We start from the raw sequence: 23,033 nt of genomic DNA on the forward strand, positions 1-23,033 counted from the left end.
ATTTAAAACGAAAACGAAGTGGTGACCAAACATTTGTATTAATCTATGATTTGTACAGATCCTTCAATTTACTAACTCGATTGAATCCATTCGTTCGTGAAAAGAGATATCTTTCTTCGATCGAAGAGATTTCTACAACGCCTTTAACAAAAGAACAAATAGTCAATTTTGAAAAAACTTTTTGCCAACCTTTTTTTAAAAGATCCGATTCAGAAGAAAACAACTTTGATCAGTGCTTTAAAAGGGGTTTCAGTTCAAACGTGGGTCTTATTCAAACTCGATCTTATCAAGATGATTTACTATCCGAAATGTTTTCCAATAAGAACGAGGAAATTTTTCCTCGTATTCAAGATTGGTTTGTAACCGAATGTTTAAAAAACAAAATAGTAAACGAAGACATAGATGGAAGGAGTACCCTTTCTAATTCATCTAAAGAGGAATAGAATATTTATAGGATCTCTCAAATAGATAGTATTTTTTCAAAATGGGATTTGTTCAAAACATATATGCCCTGGTTTTTTACCTCTGCATGGTGTAAATATATTGAAAATATGCTTTTAGATACTCTTTTGGAGATATTACTACTGCCATTGAAAATATGCTTTTAGATACTCTTTTGGAGATATTACTACATGGCAGTAATCCATTTGTATCTATTTTGCAAAATATTAAGCATAATATTTTGCTTAAACGGAATATATTGTGGGAACTTTCTCATCCATTATGGGAACCTATACAATGTAAATTGAGAACGAATCTTATCAATAAGTTTTTTTTTCCAAGTAATAATTTCAAGGATTTTTTCCCTTCCTGCAAGGATTTGTTAATAGAGGAAACTAGTGATCGAGAGAAGTCATCAGTTCCATTCATATGGGCACATATGAGATTACTAAATGCTCGGGGGTATAAATATGGGATTCTTATCCCTTTTTTCGTTCTTGGGTATTCTATTCTTCAATATTTTAAAGTTATTTCTTTCACCTTTATCAATATAAAGAGATACTTTGAACTCATAAGTATTTAAAGCATCCATCATACGTGATAGAGTTGCAAAAAATGATTAATCCTCTCGTGCCTAATAGCTTTCTCTATTATACAATAGACAGATCCAGTTCTCTTCGACAGATTATTAATAGTTTTTTTTCTATGAAGACGAAGATGAAGAGGAAGACGAAGAATAGAAATATAAAATTGCTTATAACTATAATAAGAGAGTTGAACGGATTGTGCTCTAGTATGGATATCTCCGAAAAAGAGATGAACTTACTAGTTCAATTTCTAATGACGGAAAAAACCCTTTTTAAATTTGAATCAATTTTTACTTACAGTCATAATTTATTCCAGAATGAATTTGGAGATCAAATCATTAGACAGCCAGGCTTATTCACTTACGATATTTGGCCTACACATATCAAAAATGTCTAATTAATTACGGGTTCAATCCATTTTGTTTAGCAGAAAGATGGGTATTCCTTGCTTTTTGTCAGAAGATTACCTCTTCACAAATATTGTGTCAAACTAACCCCACATTTCATGGAAAACCTTTCTCACTCCACTCAGGATCATTACTTTCCAAAGGGATTTTACTGATAGGTCCTATGGGAACTGGCCGATCCTATTTGGTCAAAAGTCTAGCAGCAAACTCATATGTTCCTTTAGTAAGAATATCTCTGAAGAAGCTCTGGTATGGTGAGTATTTAGATTACCCTGTTGAACGTATTCCTACTGAGTTTGATCCTTTTGTGAAAGACAAAATGGAAGATTTCCATATTACCTTAGAATTGGCGAAAAGCATGTCTCCTTGCATAACATGGATTCCAAACATTCATGAACTGAATTTAAATGACGCAACTAACTAAAAGCTATCAAAAATTTAAGCTCTACCATATCTTCATTCCCTCCCCAATCAGTTTGATTAAATGCGTTACATGGATTAGTCCATTTATTTCTCTCCAGTATCAAATTTTATTATCTAGATATTGAAGGGTTCTCTATCTATTTAGGGTTCTCTATCTATTTTATGTATTATTGTAAAGATATCAGTTGCTCAAGGCCATAGGTTCCTAATCGAAACTACACCAATGGGTAGGAGTCCGAAGAAGACAAAATAGAAGAAAAGTGATTGATCCCGACAACATTTTATTCATACATTCAGTCGATGGAAGGTGAAAGAAAACCAAATGGATCTAGAAGTTGTTGCGCAGCTCACTGTTCTGACTCTGATGGTTGTATCGGGCCCTTTAGTTATAGATAGATAGAGCTTTGGATGGATCAGAGATCCATCCAAATATCCTTTAACTATTTAAGTTGATAATGTAACGAATAAAACCCACCTGTATCACTAAACTATACACGCCACAATCCCATTAGACGGATATTCCGTCACTTCTTTCCTTCCACATTTGAATCCAAATTCCGGAATTCCTTAATTCTCTCTCTTCTATTTCCGAGAGAGAAGAAAGGATTCTATTCATTCTAGTTTTAGAAATTCTAGGTTGTTCTTTCTCTTTATCAAGGAATTTTTTTTGCTCAACTCCTCTAATATTCTAATTGAATTCTTTCTAATTCATTTTAGAAAGATCTTCCTCTTCCAGGAAGAAAAAGAGCCATAAACTGGAATGGCTCCATATTCTTAGCTCTCAATCTTTGTTGATCTCTTATAGTAATCACATCTTGAGGTTTGCAAGGGTAACTTGGTATATCTACCATATGGTCATTGACCCGGATATGTCCATGATTCACTAATTGTCTAGCTCCGGGAATGGTGGGAGCCATACCCAATCGAAAAAGAATATTATGCAAACGCATTTCAAGTCATTGCAATAGGACCTGACCCATTGAGCCTTTGTCTCTTCTAGCAATACAAACATATTTCACCAAATGCTCTCAGGCATAACTTGTCTCCATCTGCTTCATATCAGCTCAGCCCGGAGTTTCCAGTATAGCGATCCTTACCCTACGAGCTACTATAATATATGTTCTCAACTTGATATCTATAAAGATAGATGGATCATCCATATCCAATTTTTTGTCCATCTACCATAGTAGACTCACTCATTCATATATGATGAGGGGGCCCTTTTAACTCAACGGTAGAGTAACGCCATGGTAAGGCGTAAGTCATCGGTTCAAGTCCGATAAAGGGCTCATGTTTCCCACGAAGAAAGAAGGCTCGGGTGTCCATTTCTATTACATAGATAGAAATATTTTCACCGAAATATGAAAATGACAACAAATCGGATTCGGATCCAGTCCGTTTTTTATCTTCTTTTATGAGGTGAACGACGGGAATTGAACCCGTGCGTGGTGGATTCACAATCCACTGCCTTGGTCCACTTGGCTACGTCCGCCCCGGAAAAACCAATTTATCTATCTACAGTCATTTCTTCCAAGAATAAAAAATGAGCTAACGTTTGTTCTTATGTGGGTTGTCGGTGACCTCTGATAGGGGATCAAAGCAAGATCGATGACTAACTCTCAAATCTCGAACAAGTTGTATGGCTTATTATCAAATATGTGATAAATATGAAGTATTTTGTATTTCTCCCGGAGAAATATCCCGATCCCATCTTCCCTCCATTATTTTGAACGTGAAAGAAGAATCTTTCTTCTTTCGTATCGATCCTTTGTCTATTCACTCATGGGCGATAATTATTGTTTTTCCCTAGTAGATTTTAGTTTTCAACTAACACAGTTTTGCAGATTGGTTCGGTAGATCCCATGTTATTCGAGTTGTAACGAACGGGCCATAACCATTAAAATGGTTCGGTGTAAATGGAATAGATCGAGATCTATCTCGATATTTATTGTATGTTTTATCTTGATACTAAGATCTTGTCCATCTGAACAACTCTGGGCAGGGTATTTGATCGGAGAGTCGTTGTTTAAAATGATCAAGGTTGTGGCTGTGTCGACAAGTTCGACCCTATTCGCTTATCATATATTTAGATTCGATGAATCTAGACCATTTGAACTTGCATCCTTCCTTCTCGTATTAGAAGGTATAGGGTTTTCCAATCTGGAAATTTTTGTTATCTTACATGCACGGTTAGGATACAATCAAGTTCTTTGTTATATTATTATGCAGGTTATGGGACAAAGATACAAATTTAAAGGCTCATCTACCGACGGAGATAGTGAACATTTGATGAATCAAATATAAATTTGATTGTTGTCTTTCAGTTAATTCGTTTGAAATTTTAGATCAAGCGAACAGAATTGGTAGGCGTCAATCGATCCGTGGAACGTATCAAATCTTTCACATATAAGTTCGTTATGAGATGAGCCCACTCATCTCACAATGATATAAAATCATTTCGGATAGATCTATTGCCGAGTAGAGATCTATTTGTAACGGGGCAGAAAGCAGCTTCTTTTGGGTCGCTATCCACATAATTTCTGGACAAGGGGTAATAGTTTCTTTCTTTCGTCCCAACCCAACAGACTTCTTTATTCTATTGTTTGTTCCAGAACGCATTCCATGAAATATGTGTATTCTATAAAATAGTGGGGTAGATTAAAGCAAACGTTGGTCCAGATGTAGATCTAATATGCATAGCCGGTAGATTGCATTTTTGTGATATGTTACCAGAACGGAACTAGAGGCAAGGAAGAGTGTTTGTCCCAATATGAAAATCTTAGGTCTCAAAAACCATGTGATGATCTTAGGTGAAGAAAGAGAACGAACCAAAGGTTCGCCTTTAGCTAGGATGGATCAACTCCAGAGAATTTCTCTGCCCAGGTATTCGGAATATCCGTCGTACTTGCCACTTCTATGGTTCAAAAATAGGCTCGATTTACCGCATATAACTTATTGTAGAGAATCCTAGTTGATCAAGATCTTCGCCCCGATATTTAGCAAAGGGATAGATACATCCGGGATTTTCGATTGAACGGAAATTTTGTTCAACCCCAACGGAATGTGTTGCGTTTGGATGGAGCTAAAAGTCACATGTCCGATCGATACTTTGACTGCTCTATGGATTGCTTGGAACATATGATATTTGAGAGAACTCTCGAATTTTTCGAAGAACTAGCGATCAAAAAAAAAAATAGTTTATAGGTTTGATCATCTGGTATCGGATCAATCTCGATCGATCCAAAATACTAATATGCCTGCTCTGGTCCAATGTTCCCATCCATCGATCTCGATAAGGACATGAGATTGATATGATCTGAAATACTTTTCAAGGACAAGTCATAGGGATGGACTATGAGGGGATATATATAAATAGTATCACTTAGTGGAATGTATAGGGCTATATGGGCTCACTTAGATGAATAAATCGATCAGTTCCTGCCAATATCCACATATGATGTGTGAACAGAGAGAGTTGGGTACCATAATCAATAGCTAGGTATGGGTAGGGAGGCATCGAATACATGTGGTGAGCTACAACAATAGTTAAAGATCCTAACATAGCTAGGTTAATAGCTAGCTGAGCATGCCACGAGGTAGTTAAGATCTTTTAAAGACCTTTATGGCCCTCCCCCGTAAATGGACCTTTATGAGCTTCTAAAAGGTCCTTGAGATTATGGCCAATGCGCCAATTGGTCTTATACATATGACCGGCTATCAGGAAAAGAAATGATGATGCGCAGTATTGGTCAACCATAGACCCCCCGTTACTGGATTTAATCCTCCACGAAAAGTCAAAAAGTCTGAATATTCCGACCAATTCAGGGTTAAAAATGGGGTCAATCCCTTAGCAAAACTGGGATAAAGTTGAGCCAAAAGATCGCGATTGAAAATAAATTCATGAGGAAGTGGTATCTCTTTAGGATCCATTCCAGCGTCTAGAAGTTGGTTAATGGGTAGAGAGACGTGTATTTGGTGTCCTACCCAAGATAGAGATCCAAGTCCTAGTAACCCTGCTAAATGATGGTTCAACATGGATTCTACTTCCTGGAACCAAGCCAATTTTGGGGCAGCTTTGTGATAATGGAACCAACCAGCAAAAAGCATTAACGCTGCAAAGATCAATGGACCAATTGCAGTAAAGTTGTAATTCACTGGTTATTCCAGATGCTCGCCAAATCTGGAAGAACCTAGAGGTTATTTGTATCCCTCGAAAACCTCCACCTACATCCCCATTCAATATTTCTTGGCCTACTATTGGCCAAACTATTTGGGCACTGGGTTTGATGTGAGTGGGATCAGCCAGCCATGCTTCATAATTGGAGAAACGAGCGCCGTGATAGTACATCCCACTTAGCCAAATAAAGATGATGGCTAGGGTTTGTTGATCTACTGCGTGATGATTTTATCGAAAAAGATCGAAGTCGTGGTATTTACTTCACTCAAGATTGGGTATCTATGCCAGGTGTTATGCCCGTAGCTTCAGGAGGTATTCACGTTTGGCATATGCCTGCTCTGACCGAGATCTTTGGGGATGATTCCGTACTACAGTTTGGTGGGGGAACTTTGGGACATCCTTGGGGAAATGCACCTGGTGCAGTAGCTAATTGGGTTGCTCTAGAAGCTTGTGTACAAGTTCGTACTGAAGGATGTGATCTTGCTCGTGAAGGTAATGAAGTGATCCGTGAAGCTTGTAAATGGAGTCCTAAACTAGCTGCTGCTTGTGAAGTATGGAAGGAGATCAAATTTAATTGGGTTGCTCTAGAAGCTTGTGTACAAGCTCGTAATGAAGGACGTGATCTTGCTCGTGAAGGTAATGAAGTGATCCGTGAAGCTTGTAAATGGAGTCCTAAACTAGCTGCTGCTTGTGAAGTATGGAAGGAGATCAAATTTGAATTTGATGTGATTGATCGCTTGTAATCCAGTGACTTTCGTTCTACCAATCAGACTCGGCCCAATCTTTTACTACTACCCCAAATATTAGTCCAAATTGTGAGCGGAGATATAGGATTTCAGATATCAATATATGGAATTTCCATATATTAATATCTATATATCAATATCTATGTAGATATTGATATATAGATATTTCCAAGGTTAAATATCTCAAACGGATTATTTATGAAAAAAAATTTGGGTCAAGCATTCGATAACGAATCCTATTCATCCTCTACAATGATCTTATAGATCATTCGATAGGGTTGGTAGCTCAGTGGATCAAAGCTCATGGTTCTGGACCGTGAAGTCAAGGGTTCAAATCCCTTCTAGCCCAAAAGATGTTGTATTTTAAATGAAAATTCCTTTCCATCGCGGTATAGGAGAGAATCTTTCTTTATAATAGAATAAAGTATTCTATCATAATCCTGGATCGATACTTCAGATTCCTAATCAATAATGAATGGAAATGATTTCTTAATGATTCATTCCACTATTGATTAATAATTTTCATCATTGTATTTATACTTATACGACTTCTCTTCATATAAAATAAGATAGGAAAAGTAATAATTTTCACCTTTATATGGAAGGAAAACTCTATGTCTATAAAGGGGTGGTTCGAAGACAAGCGTAAAATAACTACATTACTAAAAAATTCGGTCGAAAGGGATAGTAAGGATGCCAATGAGACGGAGAAAAACAAGAATAAAAGTATTGATTACGCTAAAATTAAGAAGTTATGGGCTCAATGCGATAATTCATATAATGACCACCTCAGTACTCGATCATGACAGGGTGGTACTCTAACCAATTGAGCTACAATCCCAATACAGTACAGTTCACCTACTATTAGATAATATTTATTTCATGATAGGTGCTAGATAGGTCATATAGATTATGCGAGTGCTAGGTCGATTAAATATCTTATCCTTCTCTTTCATTTTTGAAATGTATCGATTCATACGGAATTGGGCATCTACGATATGAATAGATATCGATGTCGGGGTTCAATGACCAATTATCTTTTCATTCATGATTAGCATGAATATAACCATACCGATAGATTGGTATTGATGATATTTGTTGGGTCGAGCTGGATTTGAACCAGCGTAGGTATATTGTCAGCGGATTTACAGTCCATCCTCATTAACCACTCAGGCATCGACCCAGGAACAAGACAGTAATTGAAAATTATTTAGGATACCTAACGAATGGATCATGGTACCCCCAGGGGAAGTTGAATCCCCGTTGCCTCCTTGAAAGAGAGATGTCCTGATCCACTAGACGATAGGGGCCACCAATCTATTCTTTATAATATGAAAGTGATCGGGAATCTGGTCAATGGAAGGCAGAAAGCGCACTTCCCTCCCCTTAAATTGTTCCATCGATTTATTCAATAGGTGATTCGAGGATCAGATAGGAACTCTGAAAACTCGGGATCGAGCGATCATGCATTTACCTATATTGAATCGGTTCGGTCTAGTTTCAAATATTTGTTCCAACAACAAATCTTCGGAACCCTATTTTTCTTTGAAAGGATGATGGATGAATATCCAAATTGAAACACTCTACATGGAATTATTTCCTCTTTATCCCCGTAAGGGATGTACGTAATCCCTTATCATTATCATTTTCCTATGAAAAATCTTATTTTCTTCAACAGGTTTGAATTCATTAGTTCTTTTCTAGAATGAGTCGATAATCTCATTTCTTCCACTGAAGAACGATCTCTCTTCTCTTTCTTAGTAGGAATAGAAAGAGTCCCTATTTTATCGGATGGTTCCGAATTGAATTGATCGGATCTGATATGAATTCCATTCTCGGAAAAATATGGGACATAAGTCATAGATTCCTTTGCTTTTTCATATACCATTTCAAGTGCTATATCTAACATGTGCTAGATATAGATGTTCGTACCGAAAAAAAGATGTTCAACTTTGATCCTAAAGAATCCGCAAGTACGTTCAGAATTAGGTCTGTCTGCATTGGGTCTATTTTTCCAGGAGCAGGAAGAAGGTGATGTGATCAGCTCCGCTATTTTATGGTACGAGGTCCTTCATCCTACATTTACCATATATGGATAAGTACCATTAAGATATATTTATCCATATATGGGTGTAAAAGAAGAAGTAGTAGCTATTCAGATTCTAATGTGAGCTATTCAGATTCTAATGTGAATCCTAAACAGTTTGCCACCCTTGGAATCACTATCCTAGGATGGAAACCGGGTTTCTAGTTTGTATTAGAAATCCTGATTTATTGATTCACATTAGAATCTGTAGGATAGAGCGTTGATAAGCAAGAGAAACATTTTATGCATAAAATAAAAAATAAAGTTGTAAAATGCCTTGCTGATTTTGGAGGGAACAGGTAGAGTGGGTCCACGTGGCCTGGGTCCACGTGGCCTCCCCACACCAGCTGGAATTTGAGAAGGGCTGGTTCCCCTATTTATCAAATTTTTTCCCATTGGATCTCTACAAAAGTACTTGAAACCCCAATTCATCTCTTTTTTCAGTTTCATACTTTGGAGAGCAGATTTGGACAACATAAATGAGAACAGCTTAGGGTGGACATGTTTGGTAGAACAACACTGAAAAACAACTTCGGCAAGCAGATTTGAAGGGAGGAACTCAGAACAGAGTTTTTGATTGCACAACAGCACTCAAAACTCTTATATGGAATCTCATTCATCATCTCAGATTTGAAGGGAGGAACTGAGAACAGAGTTTTTGATAGCACAACAGCACTCAAAACTCTTATTTGTTCTATTTCTTACTCTCCTATATTCTTATGATGTTCTATTTCTTACTCTCCTATATTCTTATGATGGAATCTCATTCATCATCTCAGATTTGAAGGGAGGAACTGAGAAGAGAGATTGAGAGGCCTGGCCCCAAACCATGAAATTGGGAATATTCGATCACTGATTCTGCCATTTCTTTCTTTCCCGTCCCAAACATCCCGTCCCAAACCGACTATATATGTCATTACGTGATCGGTTTCTGAATGAGAGAGATTCCGTCACCACATGATATATGTCATTTCTGAACCAGAGAGATGCGAGTTATATAAGGATTTCTGAACCAGAGAGATGCGAGTTATATAAGGACCAGACCAGATATATGTGATAGCACAACAGCACTCAAAACTCTTATTTGTTCTATTTCTTACTCTCCTATACTCTTATTTGTTCTATTTCTTACTCTCCTATATTCTTATGATGGAATCTCATTCATCATCTTGGGGAGGGTATGATCATAGAAATCATGGTGGAAGAAGTGGTGAAGGGAGAGGAGATGATGAAAAAAATAACAGAAATTTCCCATTGATTCCCCTTTGAGGAAGTGTGTTACACAAAGATAGAGAAAAAGGAAAAAGTAAGTGGAAACTACTTAAGAAAATTTTGGATTCATACTCAAGGGGTAAAGCCCTTTTGTTTTGGATTCCTAACAATGGGTTTGAGTTTTGTAATCTATCACCCCAAAGATTGAGGGACAATATCAAAAGGAGCATGAAAACACATGGTTAGCCGGGGAAGAAAAAGAAAGGAGGGGCAGCAACCATGGGTTTGAGTTTTGTAATCTATCACCCCAAAGATTGAGGCACAATATCAAAAGGAGCATGAAAACACATGGTTAGCCGGGGAAGAAAGGAGGGGCAGCAAGCATGTTCTCATAGGTTAAAGAAAGGGGCAGCAAGCATGTTCTCATAGGTTAAAGAAAGGGGTAGCAAGTTCCCTCAATAGTCGAGGAAGCCTGGAAGAGATTGAACTCTAGACTCTTGGAAAGAATGTTTGATTGTGGTAGGAGGGAAGAAACAGATAGTGGAGTTGCCCCTGCCATACATGCATGTGGTATTCCCTTATAGAGTATTATGTCTCTATATTGGAAAGTCATGTTTAGAGTGGTCAATGAAGCACCCATGGGTTACAAGAGACAAAATTTCAAAAGTAAGCACCACCGTTCTACAGAAGGAGAAGTTGTTGTGGACTAATACAACAAACCAGTCATCAATAAATTTGACAGTATGTCTCCTTCAGGCCCATACTTCTTGAGAGCAATAAATACTTCAAATGAGGAGAAGAGCATTGAATGCATGGCTGAGACTTACAAAAGTAATTGAGATTTCAAATCATGGCTACAATATATGAAATTTGAATATGGATACTGATGCTATACAACAAAATGTGCACCTAAACAAATCCCAACGAAAATGTGCACCTAAACAAATCCCATACAACCAGATGTAGGTGTCTACATCTCACAAAATGAAAAACATGTGAATTTTCCAAAATGCTAGAAAATTTAAAAAATAAGTAGACAAAATTAAAGATGTGCTATAAGCTTATACAGAGTTTAAGCCATAAAGACCTATTAAATCAAGATTTTAACAAGGATTTTAGGGGAGATTTTCCCTGAATTTATATAGGGCATATTTTTGGTTATACCTTTCAATATGTGCACCTAAACAAATCCCATACAACCAGATGTAGTGGCAAAATGAAAAACATGTGAATTTTCCAAAATGCTAGAAAATTAAAAAGATAAGTAGACATAATTAAAGATGTGCTATAAGCTTATACAGAGTTTAAGCCATAAAGACCTATTAAATCAAGATTTTAACAATGATTTTAGGGGAGATTTTCCCTGAATTTGTATAGGGCATATTTTTGGTTGTACCTTTCAATACAGATACAGAATCTAGATACAATACAATAAATCATGTGTTGACCATATTGTATATGTACAATACAGAAAATGTGTGAAAAAATACATACCCCAAGCCCAAACAAGGTTGTATGGTGACTATGCTTCAAACGTCATGCAAGTTATCATAGAATCCAAAGTATACAACAAGGCTTACTTGGAAAAATTTGGAAATGAAAGGAAAGCTCCAAACAAAGACAAGGAAGTAGTCAATGGATTCAAAGCAACAGTTTCTATCATTTGTCCTGAACCAAAGGAGCTCTAAAGAACTAATTTACTACATTTATCAAAAGGAGTAATGCATTTGAAAATGTAAATGTACTCATTGATATGAGTATTATGAAGCTTATTGCATGCTGATCATATTCTGGTTCTGAAACTCTGAAATTGCAGATGCTTGCACCTCAAGTTTTTTCACTTCCCAACTTATCAATAGCAAAAAGACCATGGAGCACTTATGGGTTCATCCATTCAGTGAAGAGAAACAAACTTGCATCAACCAAGGCAGGGGATCTTGTTTACAATCAATCAAATCTTCACCTGATATCTCAATATAGAGACAGGGCTTCAAAGTAACCTTCAGACTTGGCTGCAAGCTTCTTGCTTCAAGGTCTATTTGATCTGGTTGCACAAAATTTAATAATAGTCTGAAAATGTTATAGATAGCAATTACACATATTTTCTTACATCATAACCTTTAAACCAAAATAACCATCATAAACAAGCAAATGCAGATAGTTAAAGTATTGGCATACCAAAGCTTCTGCTTTGTCCGATTCATATTTCAACTCTGTAATTTTCTGCTTCTTTCGCTCTGCAATGCCAAGTCCCAGCATGTAAGTGAGCAAACTGATTTTGAATATACTATCAAACGATTCAAAGTCCCAGCATTGAAGTGAGCAAACTGATTTTGAATATACTATCAAACGATTCAAAACAGTGTCGATGAAAAATATTCCCAAAGACTCAACTCGGTGATCTAGTTTGGCCTTTCATTGCTAAGTCTGTAATCATTTTATTAGACAATGTTGTGGAATATTTATAACATTCTTGGCCCTATAGCTTCCATAAACAACTAACTGCCGTGTATTCTGTGGCATCACTGAAAATGACATACAAGAAGCCTATAATAACTAAGAGTAGTAAAAAGGTCTGCAAGCTCCTTGTTTGTGAGTGAAAATAGCACCAAAGCAATTTCAGAATAGAAAAAATAATTAAAGCTAACACATGGCAGATATGTGGGGCACTATGGTCTGACATGGTGCATGTTGCCAGTGTCTACGGTCAAGGTTTGTTTGCATGCCAACCACAAGCCCATCTTCAGTAGGGTGGTTTTGTTGTTGATGTTTAAAAGTGATAGGTGGGTGATGGAATTCTGATTCTTGTTTTGTATGTTGATGATCTCATTTTCACTAATAGTGATCCTCATTTGATTAGCTAAGCGGAGTCTAGTCTTAGGAAGTAGTTTGATATGATATACTTAGGGCACATGCATTATTCTCTTGGTTTACATGGTTCACAAACAAAGGAACAGATTTTCCTTTCTTAGCCTATGTATGCTATGGATCTCCTTCACCAATTTTACATGGATTACTGTAAATCAATCCCAATCATTTTCAATCCACAATTAAGTTGTTTGCAAGTGTTCCACATCTCAAATGGATGACACTTTGTATTGGCATCCTTTTGTACTTAACTCATACCTGTCCAAACATTTCCCTTTTTGTTGATTTAATCTCTCATGATATGCAAGAACTGCATGATAACCACTAGAAAGCAGCAAAGCAGATACTTCAGTGCATCCAAGGTATAGCTAAGTTTGGTTTTGAGGAGTTCTCCTATTTTGGTTGCTTTCAGTAAAAATGATTGGGTTGGAAACCCATATGATTGGTATTTTGGTTGCTTTCAGTAAAAATGATTGGGTTGGAGACCCATATGATTGGGATTCTACTGCAGGCTATGTATTCAATTTTGGTTCAAGTCCTATTAACTGGGCCTGCAAGAAACTGTGTGCTCTTTCTCTTTCTTTGACTGAAGCTAAATATAATCTAATAGTGCATGAAGAACATGTAGTTTGGCTTCAATAGATCCTTTTTTAGTTTGTCTTCAATAAATCCTTTTTTCCATTGGTTTGGCTTCAATAGATCCTTTTTTAGTTTGTCTTCAATAAATCCTTTTTTCCATTGGTTTCTAACATGCACACCTGACCATTGAGGTTGCCCATCATCCAGCTCAGCATAAGGGCACTAAGCACATTGAGAACATGCACTTCATTCAGCAGCTTATTCATGATCAAGTTGTTGGTTTGACATTTTACCACACAAAAAATGTTGAACTCTTCATGGAGCCCCTGACATAAGCCAAGTTTCTTCATCATTCAAGCTATGTTAGGTGCACAGGAAGTTGTCATTAAGAGGCATAGGCATAATGCCTCCTTCCTTATATTGTTGGAATTTCTAAGTCTTATTGTACTTTCTGATTTATTTCTTCCTACTTGTTTTGTTAATTAACAAGTTATTTACCATGTAAATACTGAAAATAAATACAAGTACAGTCTCAACACATACAAATCATCAACTGAAGGGAAAAACAAGCACACAAGTGACACCGTTAATTTTGGACTAATGTCCCCGGAAAAACCCAATGCGGGAATTCAGAATACAATTTGGGTGCCAGAAATGGCTCACCCAACAGAGAATGCCCTCGACAGTAGTACCTCTCAGTCGGAGATAGATATCAACCCCAATCTGCCCCACAAAATCTCCTAGGGTCTGCGCCAGCCACTCTGGCCAAGCGTCAGCCTATTTGGCCCAGCATTAGCCTCTCGACGCTCTGCGTCAGCCTCTGAAGCCTCTGCGTCTCCCACGCTAGCCCTCCTCAGGCTTTGCGCAGCTCCTCATTGTCTCTGCGTGGCCTCTAGTTGGCTCTGCGTCAACCCTCTCTCGGCTTTTGTGCTAATGCTCCCGATATTATCTCTGCCTCTCTACTACTACATTTACAGTGCCTCAGCTGCAACTCAGATCACTCCCTCGATTTCCTCAGCAAGCCCTGTCCCAGAAAATTGAATTCTTGATCAACTCGGTGTGTTCTCCAAGTAACCCTCAAGCCTCCTCTTATACTTTTCTCGTTGACAATTCAACGGCCAAGATTAAGTCCCTAATCAATGGCTAAGATTATATCTGGATTGATCCATGACTTTTGGACCATTCTAACTCATTTTTATATTAATTCACATCAATATTTTATTTTCCCTAAGTTTAGGCTTAGGGAATTAATTAAAAATATTAATTATTTTAATATCTCCCAAACTGGTTAGATTCTGCCCAAACCATTTATGGGTATTGGAGATCTCATGTGCTTTAGCCTCTCCACCAATTTTCATGGTTATAGCACATCCAATGCTACCCCAAATGAACGCTCCCTTTTAGTGAGGACTGTTCTCTAGTAATACTCCTCACTGAGCATCACCCTCATCATCTAGCATCAGTCCCTGTGCTGATGCTAGGCCTGTTGCCCAACATCCTCTACATTGTTGCATCATGTATTGCTGCCCATGGCCCTGCCACTGCCACTGCCACTACTGCATCTGTACCACAACTCCCTCTGCATCCGTGTTGTTACCCATGGCCCTGTCACTGCCACTGCTGCATCTGCACTACAACCCTCTCATCACGTTGCATCGTGCTACCCATAGCACTGCCACTGCTAACTGCTGCATTGCAACTTAGTTACTGAGAAGTAATCGATCTCCCAATTCTGACATCTCCATTAGGCTAGAAACAATCCCGATGCTGAAGCTCCCTCTGTCACTGACAAGTGCTCCCTCTCTGACCTCTGCGCTGCTGCAACAACTCTGTGCATCTCGCACTGCTGCCTCATGCTGTCTTGGGACTCTTGCACTGTAGTTCCCTCTGTCGCTCCATCCACATCCGTCTCTACCGACATCCGCCAGTCCTGCTACTCCTCTTCGAGGCTCCCATAGCAAGGTATAATCCAAGAGGTTGGGTACCTTGAGGATCCTGCCCCTACATCACCTATAGTCCGTTTGACTACAATTTGATGTCACCCAACTTCCTCTCAAGTGGCGCATGAGCACTCATGGCACAATCATCATCTGTCTCCACTTATTTCTCTGCCCTTGCTGGCGCAGCCTTGGTCTCAAAAACCTCTCCCTTGCTCTTCTTCCCCGGACACTAGCTCGCATAGTGACCCAATTCCCCACAGTGGAAGCATTTGACGTTGGAGAGGTCCTTCTTCTTCCGTTTCTCCTGCTTTCCCTCAGATGTTAGGGCAACATCCTCCTCTTCCTCCTTGATTTTGACCCTCTTGCCACTACTTCCCGCCTTGGTTATCCTTCTGATCTCTTCTTGAGAAAGAGTCATCCACAGTTCCTCCCAATCTGGAAGGGTCGACCTGCTCAGTATGCTCTGGACAAATACATCCCAATCCTCTGAGACTGCATTCAACGCGGTCCTCAACAACATCTCCTCATATCGTGTTCAAGGCGAAGTGCTTGAGACGATTCCTGTCTAGAACGGACAAGATCCTAGCCTTCCAGACTACGAAGTTTGAGGCTCCGTCTAGTCTGTCCTAATGTCTTACCCCATTCAATGCCATTTCGTTGCTCCTCTTTCGAATCTTCCGAGTCTCTCTACTTCCCTCTTGGAAGTTCTCGGAGTGACCCTCTGAGCCCCAATTTCCCTCCTGGAAACCCCTCTACCAATGTCGAGATGCCCCCACTCCGATTGTTAGTGCAACTGCACCACTGATCCAGATTTCCTGGCTAGCAATCCTCGACAACAACTCACTCCTCCTTGGTCTTGCCTGTTAGGTACTATTCTAACCACAGTACCCCACCAGCTTCAGTCTGCAACTTACCCTCAGCCTCCTATGCCCCAGTAAACTGAAGGTTAGAGCCTCTAGGCTCTGCGCAATCCTGGCACCAGCAAAATCCTCACCTCCTTGCCACGGGCATCAATCCTTCCTAATTGAGAAACTGCGTAGGTCAAGTCTTCTCCTCTCTGCCACTACGCTGATCCTCTTCCCAGCTCGAACTGGTGACGTAGGCACTGCGTCACCCCTTCCTTGTTGCTTTTCCTCTAGGAACAACTTCTATCACTCGGGACAGCTGTTTCTGCTGCTACTGCTCTGCTTGGCTGATGCCTTCAGTTTTACTATGATCTGCAACCATGCTCTGATACCATGTTGGAATTTCTATGTCTAACTGTTAGAAATCCTTCGTGTACTTTCTGATCTATTTCTTCCTACTTGTTCTGTTAATTAACAAGTTATTTACGATGTAAATACTAAAAATAAATACAAGTACAGTCTGAACACATACAGATCATCAACTGAAGAGAAAAACAAGCACACAAGTGACACCGTTATTTTTGGACTAATGTCCTTGGAAAAACCGAATGCAGGAAAACCGGTGTAGCTATCTGAGGGTTTTATTATTAAGAAGTTTCAAAATACAATCTGGGTGCCAGAGATGGCTCACCCAACAGAGAATGCCCTCGGCAGTAGTACCTCTCTGTCAGAGACAGATATCAACCCCACAAAATCTCCCAGCATCAGCCTCTTTGGCCCAACATTAGCCCAGTGTCAGCCTCTCGGGGCTCTGTGTTAGCCTTTGGAGCCTCTGGGTCTCCAACGTTGGCCCTCCTCAAGCTCTGTGCAACTCCTGGCTGCCTTTGCGTGGCCTCTAGTTGGCTCTGCATCAACCCTCTCTCAGCTTCTGCGTTGATGCTCCCGGTACTATATTTGCCTCTCTACTACTGCGTTCACTGCCCCTCAGCTACAACTCAGATCACTCTGATTTCCTCAGTAAGCCCTGCCCCAGAGAATCGAATTCTTGATCAACTCGATGTGTTCTCCAAGCAACCCTCAAGCCTCCTCTTATACTTTTCTCATTGACAATTCAACGACCGAGATTAAGTCCTTAATCAATGGCTAAATTTAGATCTCGCTTGATCCATGACTTTTGGACCATTCTAACTCAGTTTTATATTAATTCACATTAATATTTTATTTTCCCTAAGTTTAGACTTAGGGACTTCATTAATAATATTAATTATTTTAATATCTCCCAAACTAGTTAGATTCTGCCCAAACCATTTTTGGGTATTGGAGATCTCATGTGCTTTAGCCTCTCCACTAATTTTCGTGGTTAGATCACATCCGATGCTACCGCAAATCAACATATACGTCATTTTGTAAATCCTTCTCCCATCCCAAGTTGAATATCAGACAACTGGGGTTGCTCCAAACCAACTTGGTCTAATGTATTATAGTCAAGGTGTGCTTTCATACTTAGTTCTCTGTCAATCACCATTCTATCTTGTTAATAGGCGATGTGAGGGTGCTATTATTTCTGGTATTCACATCACTTTATTCTGGCTTATTCAACATATACGTCATTTTGTAAATCCTTCTCCCATCCCAAGTTGAATATCAGACAACTGGGGTTGCTTCAAACCAACTTGGTCTAATGTATTATAGTCAAGGTGTGCTTTCATACTTAGTTCTCTGTCAATCACCATTCTATCTTGTTAATAGGCGATGTGAGGGTGCTATTATTCTTGGTATTCACATCACTTTATTCAGGCTTATTGGTGTGTGATCTCTATCTAAAGATCATGGAGGGTCACTTGCAAATTTGCAATGCAAGATAGACAATATAATATTGCACTGGATGTAACATTTCTTTTCTTAAGCACTAATACAACCTTTTTTTTGTTCCATGGATGTTTCCCTCTTTGAGGGTTTTACCACATAAATCATGTTTTTCCTATTTGTGTGACTTATTTCTCTATCGTGTTTGCTCCTTGGTTTCCCACCTGTGAATCCCCAATTCCATAGTCATAAAATGCTCCCACACAATAAAAAATATCTCTACATTTTTTTCACTGACCCTACATAATTACAACAATATAATAGGCATTATGTGGCACCCCCACCTACAATTGCAGCCATAGGACAGGTAGCCACTAAACAAGAAATTAAAATTCCAACCCTCAGCAAACACATTCACCATGACATAGTAGAGAAGGTCTCCCATGGAGACCTAGAATTGTATAAAATGCATGCATAAGTGCAAAAATAATAATGTAGCATAATTAAACAAGCATGAATCAAAAGATTTCATTGCAACAAAATGCCCCTGATCAAAATTAAACATAATCACACACACAGCATGAAAATTACACATGTTTCCATGTTAGTAACAACATTCAATTGTAAATTCATATATAGAGATAAAACATTTATCTTTTATCAGAAGATATTCCAAGAAACTGGTTGCATATAAGAAAATTTCTACCTAATCATAGGCATCCAAGGTACACATCACCCCCATGCCAAGCTATGAAGCCGCCAGGGTAAAACAACCAAGCTACAAGCTTCTAGTTCCCTCGACCCAACCCATTAGAGATAAAACATTTATCTTTTATAAGAAGATATTCCAAGAAACTGGTTGCATATAAGCAAATTTCTACCTAATCATAGGCATCCAAGGTACACATCACCCCCACGCCAAGCTATGAAGCCACCAGGGTAAAGCAACCAAGCTACAAGCTTCTAGCTCACTCGACCCAACCCATTTTGCTCTCATAGGCTTCTAGCTCACTCGACCCAACCCATTTGCTCTCATGGCTCAGTGAATCTGCTCACTATAGAGCACTCCAAATATCTCATCCAGCAATCAAACAACCATGGAACTCTCTTTCACTGCCCTACACAACATAAGGAAATATTTCCCTTTCTCTGCTCTATAATGATATTCTCCCCTTCCAATGCTCATCAACGTAAGAAGAAAAAGCCCAATCTACTCAATGCCTTCTGGAAATAGCCTACAAAAATAACACTTTGTTGTCAAGGATCCAAGACCAACAAATACACAATAGATGATGAGTCCCTAACTTGCCTAGCCTCTATGCTCACTTATAACCATCTATCTATCAACCAAGGTCTGCAAGTTCCCTTTCACAATTGTGATTTTGGTCAACTTCCTAAAGAATGCAGCAAGAGGAATGTAAAGCAAGAACTTGAGAGAAAAATAGAATGAATAATAATGAGAGAGGGGAATGATGGTTGACTTTCCTTCTAACAATAAAAGGAAGTACTCTTGCATTTCCTCATAACAATTGTACTCAGCACATGCTCCAATAACTACTTGAGAAAACTTGCCCGCCAACCTCTTCATGCATTCAGTGATCGACTTTCTTAAGTCAATGGATGTGGATGGATTCATTTAAAAGACAAGATGGAAAAGAATCTTAGGTAGAGACTTGGCAATAGAAGACCACTTTCCATAGGCCCCCTTTCCTCTTCCCCTCTGATGGAATCATAGCCCCTCCCATTCTCTCCGCAACCATCTCAGACAATTATATATTATAAAATAATAATAATAATAATCTAATTTTAAGGTCACTGCCAAGCCAAACACCAAATTGGTGTATAAGACACCCTTGTTTGTGGGACAAGGGATCGGCCTTCATGCAGTGATTTGACTGCTAAAGTCTACATAGTTGTATATACTCTACCACCTTCTGCCACCTTCTTAAAGTCTACATAGTTGTATATACTCTACCACCTTCTGGATTTGAACCTGTGACCTCTTACGAGAAAGCTCATGCTCTTAACCATTAGGCCCACATATATAACTTCAGTTTACCATGGCAACCCTACCACAAGGTCCATAGAAGTATATTAACATCATCTACATGCTTACCCAATTGTTAATCAGGCCTCAGCCCTAAGCTCCACACTAGGAATCCATATCAACATATTTATATTATTTATGGTCATTTATTTAAACTCACATGGCTCAACTCCAGTGATTTATTTAAGCTCGCATGGCTTGATTCCAGTCATTATAATCACACATTTACAAATTATACATAATCTAATTCGACACATTCTAGGGGTCAAAACCAAGGTAATATTTAAAAATCCTTATTAGGGCCATTTTGCATAGGATATTTGATTAAGCTACATTATGAATGGATTCTTACCCATAACACAGATTTACTGTTGGGTGGCTTCAAGGATAAGGCCAACTAATTTTGAACATGTTATGCAATAATTAATGCACATATAAAAGTACATCTAAACTAGTACTATATCAGTTGGTGCCAAATTCTTTGTTAAGGTTAGGCAATCTTGTTCCTCCAAAGATATAAACAGGTCGATTTTATGATTTTCCTTACTAACTAAAAGTTAAAACTAGGAAACTAAAAGATGAAAATTGATTCATTTCAATAGGTTGTCTGCTGTTAATGTTAATATATGTTGGTGCAAATCTCTTGGTGCTTAAAGGATCCCAAGTGAGTGTTTATGTATATGGATTTTATTTTTTTATTTAGGGTTGATCTTCATTTTTTTTAGAAATATCACATGTTAGGACTCAACTGAATATTAGGCACATACATTGCACACCTTCCTCACAATGGGTTGTAAAATGCACCTCTCACTACAATAATTTATGTTACCTTTGTTCATAGTGTTAGATTTTTTGGCACTAGACTCAGTGCGCGTACGCACACACCCCAAATCTGGTAACAATCTCAAATTAACTTTAACCCAACTAATTAACAAAAACACACTGATGTGCCTAACCAGAAACAAATTATGCACAATAGAACTTATAAAACCAACAATTATATCATGCATTGTAAACACAAAATTTCAGCCCCAATTCTTATTAGTCATTCAACAAGAATCTAGGGCTCCCATACAAAGGAAAAAAATCTTCTATAAAATGCCAACTGCAATGCTCTCAGCCCTCTCTCCCTACTCACGACCTCTCTGGAAATCATATGGCCTATGCACCTAACAAATCAGCCCAAGGAAATAACTCGGTCGCCACCACAAATCAGCCTCTCAGCTCAGTCCTTCTCTTCCTACTCAACATCCTTTGAATTTCTTCATAAATCTCCCCCATCAATTCCTCAATCTTCTTTAGTCGACTAGAGCCTCTTACCCACCTTAGGCCCTCTTGGCCCTCCACATGTCTGAGGTGTACCACAAGCCCTCTTGGCCCTCAAAGTTCTAAGGCCTACTCAACCTTCTCCTCTTGAGAGAATCGCCCTCTCAATGACCACCTTCCACGAACCCTCAAGGTCTCTGCTTGACCTTCACTCCAAGTTTCTCACTTGGATCTCCAATGGCTATCTCAGCCCTCTAACCATCTCAGTCCTACCTATTTGGCTCTTCTCCTATCACAAGAACACTTAGACCTATGCAAAAGTATCTGCCCAAGCTACAAACTCTAACACTGAATTTGTGGAAAAGTGAAACTATGCAAAAGTATCTACCCAAGCTACAAACTCTAACACTGAATTTGTGGAAAAGTGAAACTATACAACCTTTACTGTATAGATGCCATTGTACCTCTAATGTCTCTAAGTTGAATGAAATGCAAACTTGCACCTACCATAAAATGCAAGCATCATCTTCATGTCATGTAAAGAAAAGCTACTCAGTTGCAAAACTAAAGCACTATTGTTGTGATATTCTCGCACAGTTTGGAAATATCTCTACAACAAATTTCAAGGCTATCATGATAAGATCTCTCGAATCACATCAACTGGTATTCACCATCGATTTGATAAATATTGAAAAAATAGATCCTTACTACTATGGACGGAGTGGAAAAGGAGATGCATGTGCCCTCAAAATTTTGTGTTGTTCTTCAGAAGCCATACGTTTGATGGGCTCAAGTCTGCTTTCCCTGATTCCATTTTAGAACATCAAAGTCAACCTAAGTCACATGACACAATGACACAAGACATGGATGACACAGAAAAACAAGTGTCTGACACGAGACACAACGACCTTGGAAACAGGACACAATACACACACACATATTTGTTATATACATTAAAACATATAAAAATTAGTAAATTACATACACAAAAATGAAATACAAACAAAGATTCCACCTTTTTTAGAATTTAGAAACATTTATAATTTTACATGATCATGACACAAATTCAATCATACAACTTTTTCTCTTTAGCCTATTGTCTTGTTAAAACAATGGTTTTTTCAACATTTGAAGCGATTGTTGCAGCCTCACTTCTAGCAGATGGAGCACTAGCATACCTTGAAGAAAATGGAGAGGGGACGATATCAGTGGGGGAATTCATCCCTTTCCTTTAGCTTTTCCCAGCTGCCCTTGATGATTGAGCCATGATTTATGTGAAATGAGGAAGACAATGGACTACTATAGGGAAAAACTTGAAGATCAGTGGACAAATCCACTTGCACAACACTTGGAATCCCTTCTAATAGTACAAAATAACTCTTAATTGCAATCCAAAACATTTTACACCTCCAAACTATTGAGTGAAATGAGCTCAAATGAAAGGGAAAACATTTTTTATGGGCCATAGGCCTCTTTTACAAGGCACACGGTGAGGGCATGTGTTTGGCATGTGTCCTATGAACAAAACACAGGCCAAACTGTGTCAGACATGTGTCCTCACGTATTGGTGTCTGACACATAGGATACAAGACACAGGCCCTAT

General features: G+C 38.6%; 1 non-coding gene across 1 annotated transcript; it reads left to right on the forward strand.

Moving 5' to 3' along the window:
- Positions 1-7,056: 7,056 nt before the first annotated feature.
- TRNAQ-CUG (transfer RNA glutamine (anticodon CUG)) lies at positions 7,057-7,130 on the forward strand. The gene has a single exon. It is a non-coding gene; the product is annotated as a tRNA-Gln (tRNA).
- Positions 7,131-23,033: the final 15,903 nt, after the last annotated feature.

Source organism: Pinus tabuliformis, chromosome 6, assembly GCF_031772625.1.
Source record: "Pinus tabuliformis cultivar Carrire ecotype Pingquan chromosome 6, CPIR1, whole genome shotgun sequence".
In the NCBI taxonomy this organism is placed as follows: Eukaryota; Viridiplantae; Streptophyta; class Pinopsida; order Pinales; family Pinaceae; genus Pinus; species Pinus tabuliformis.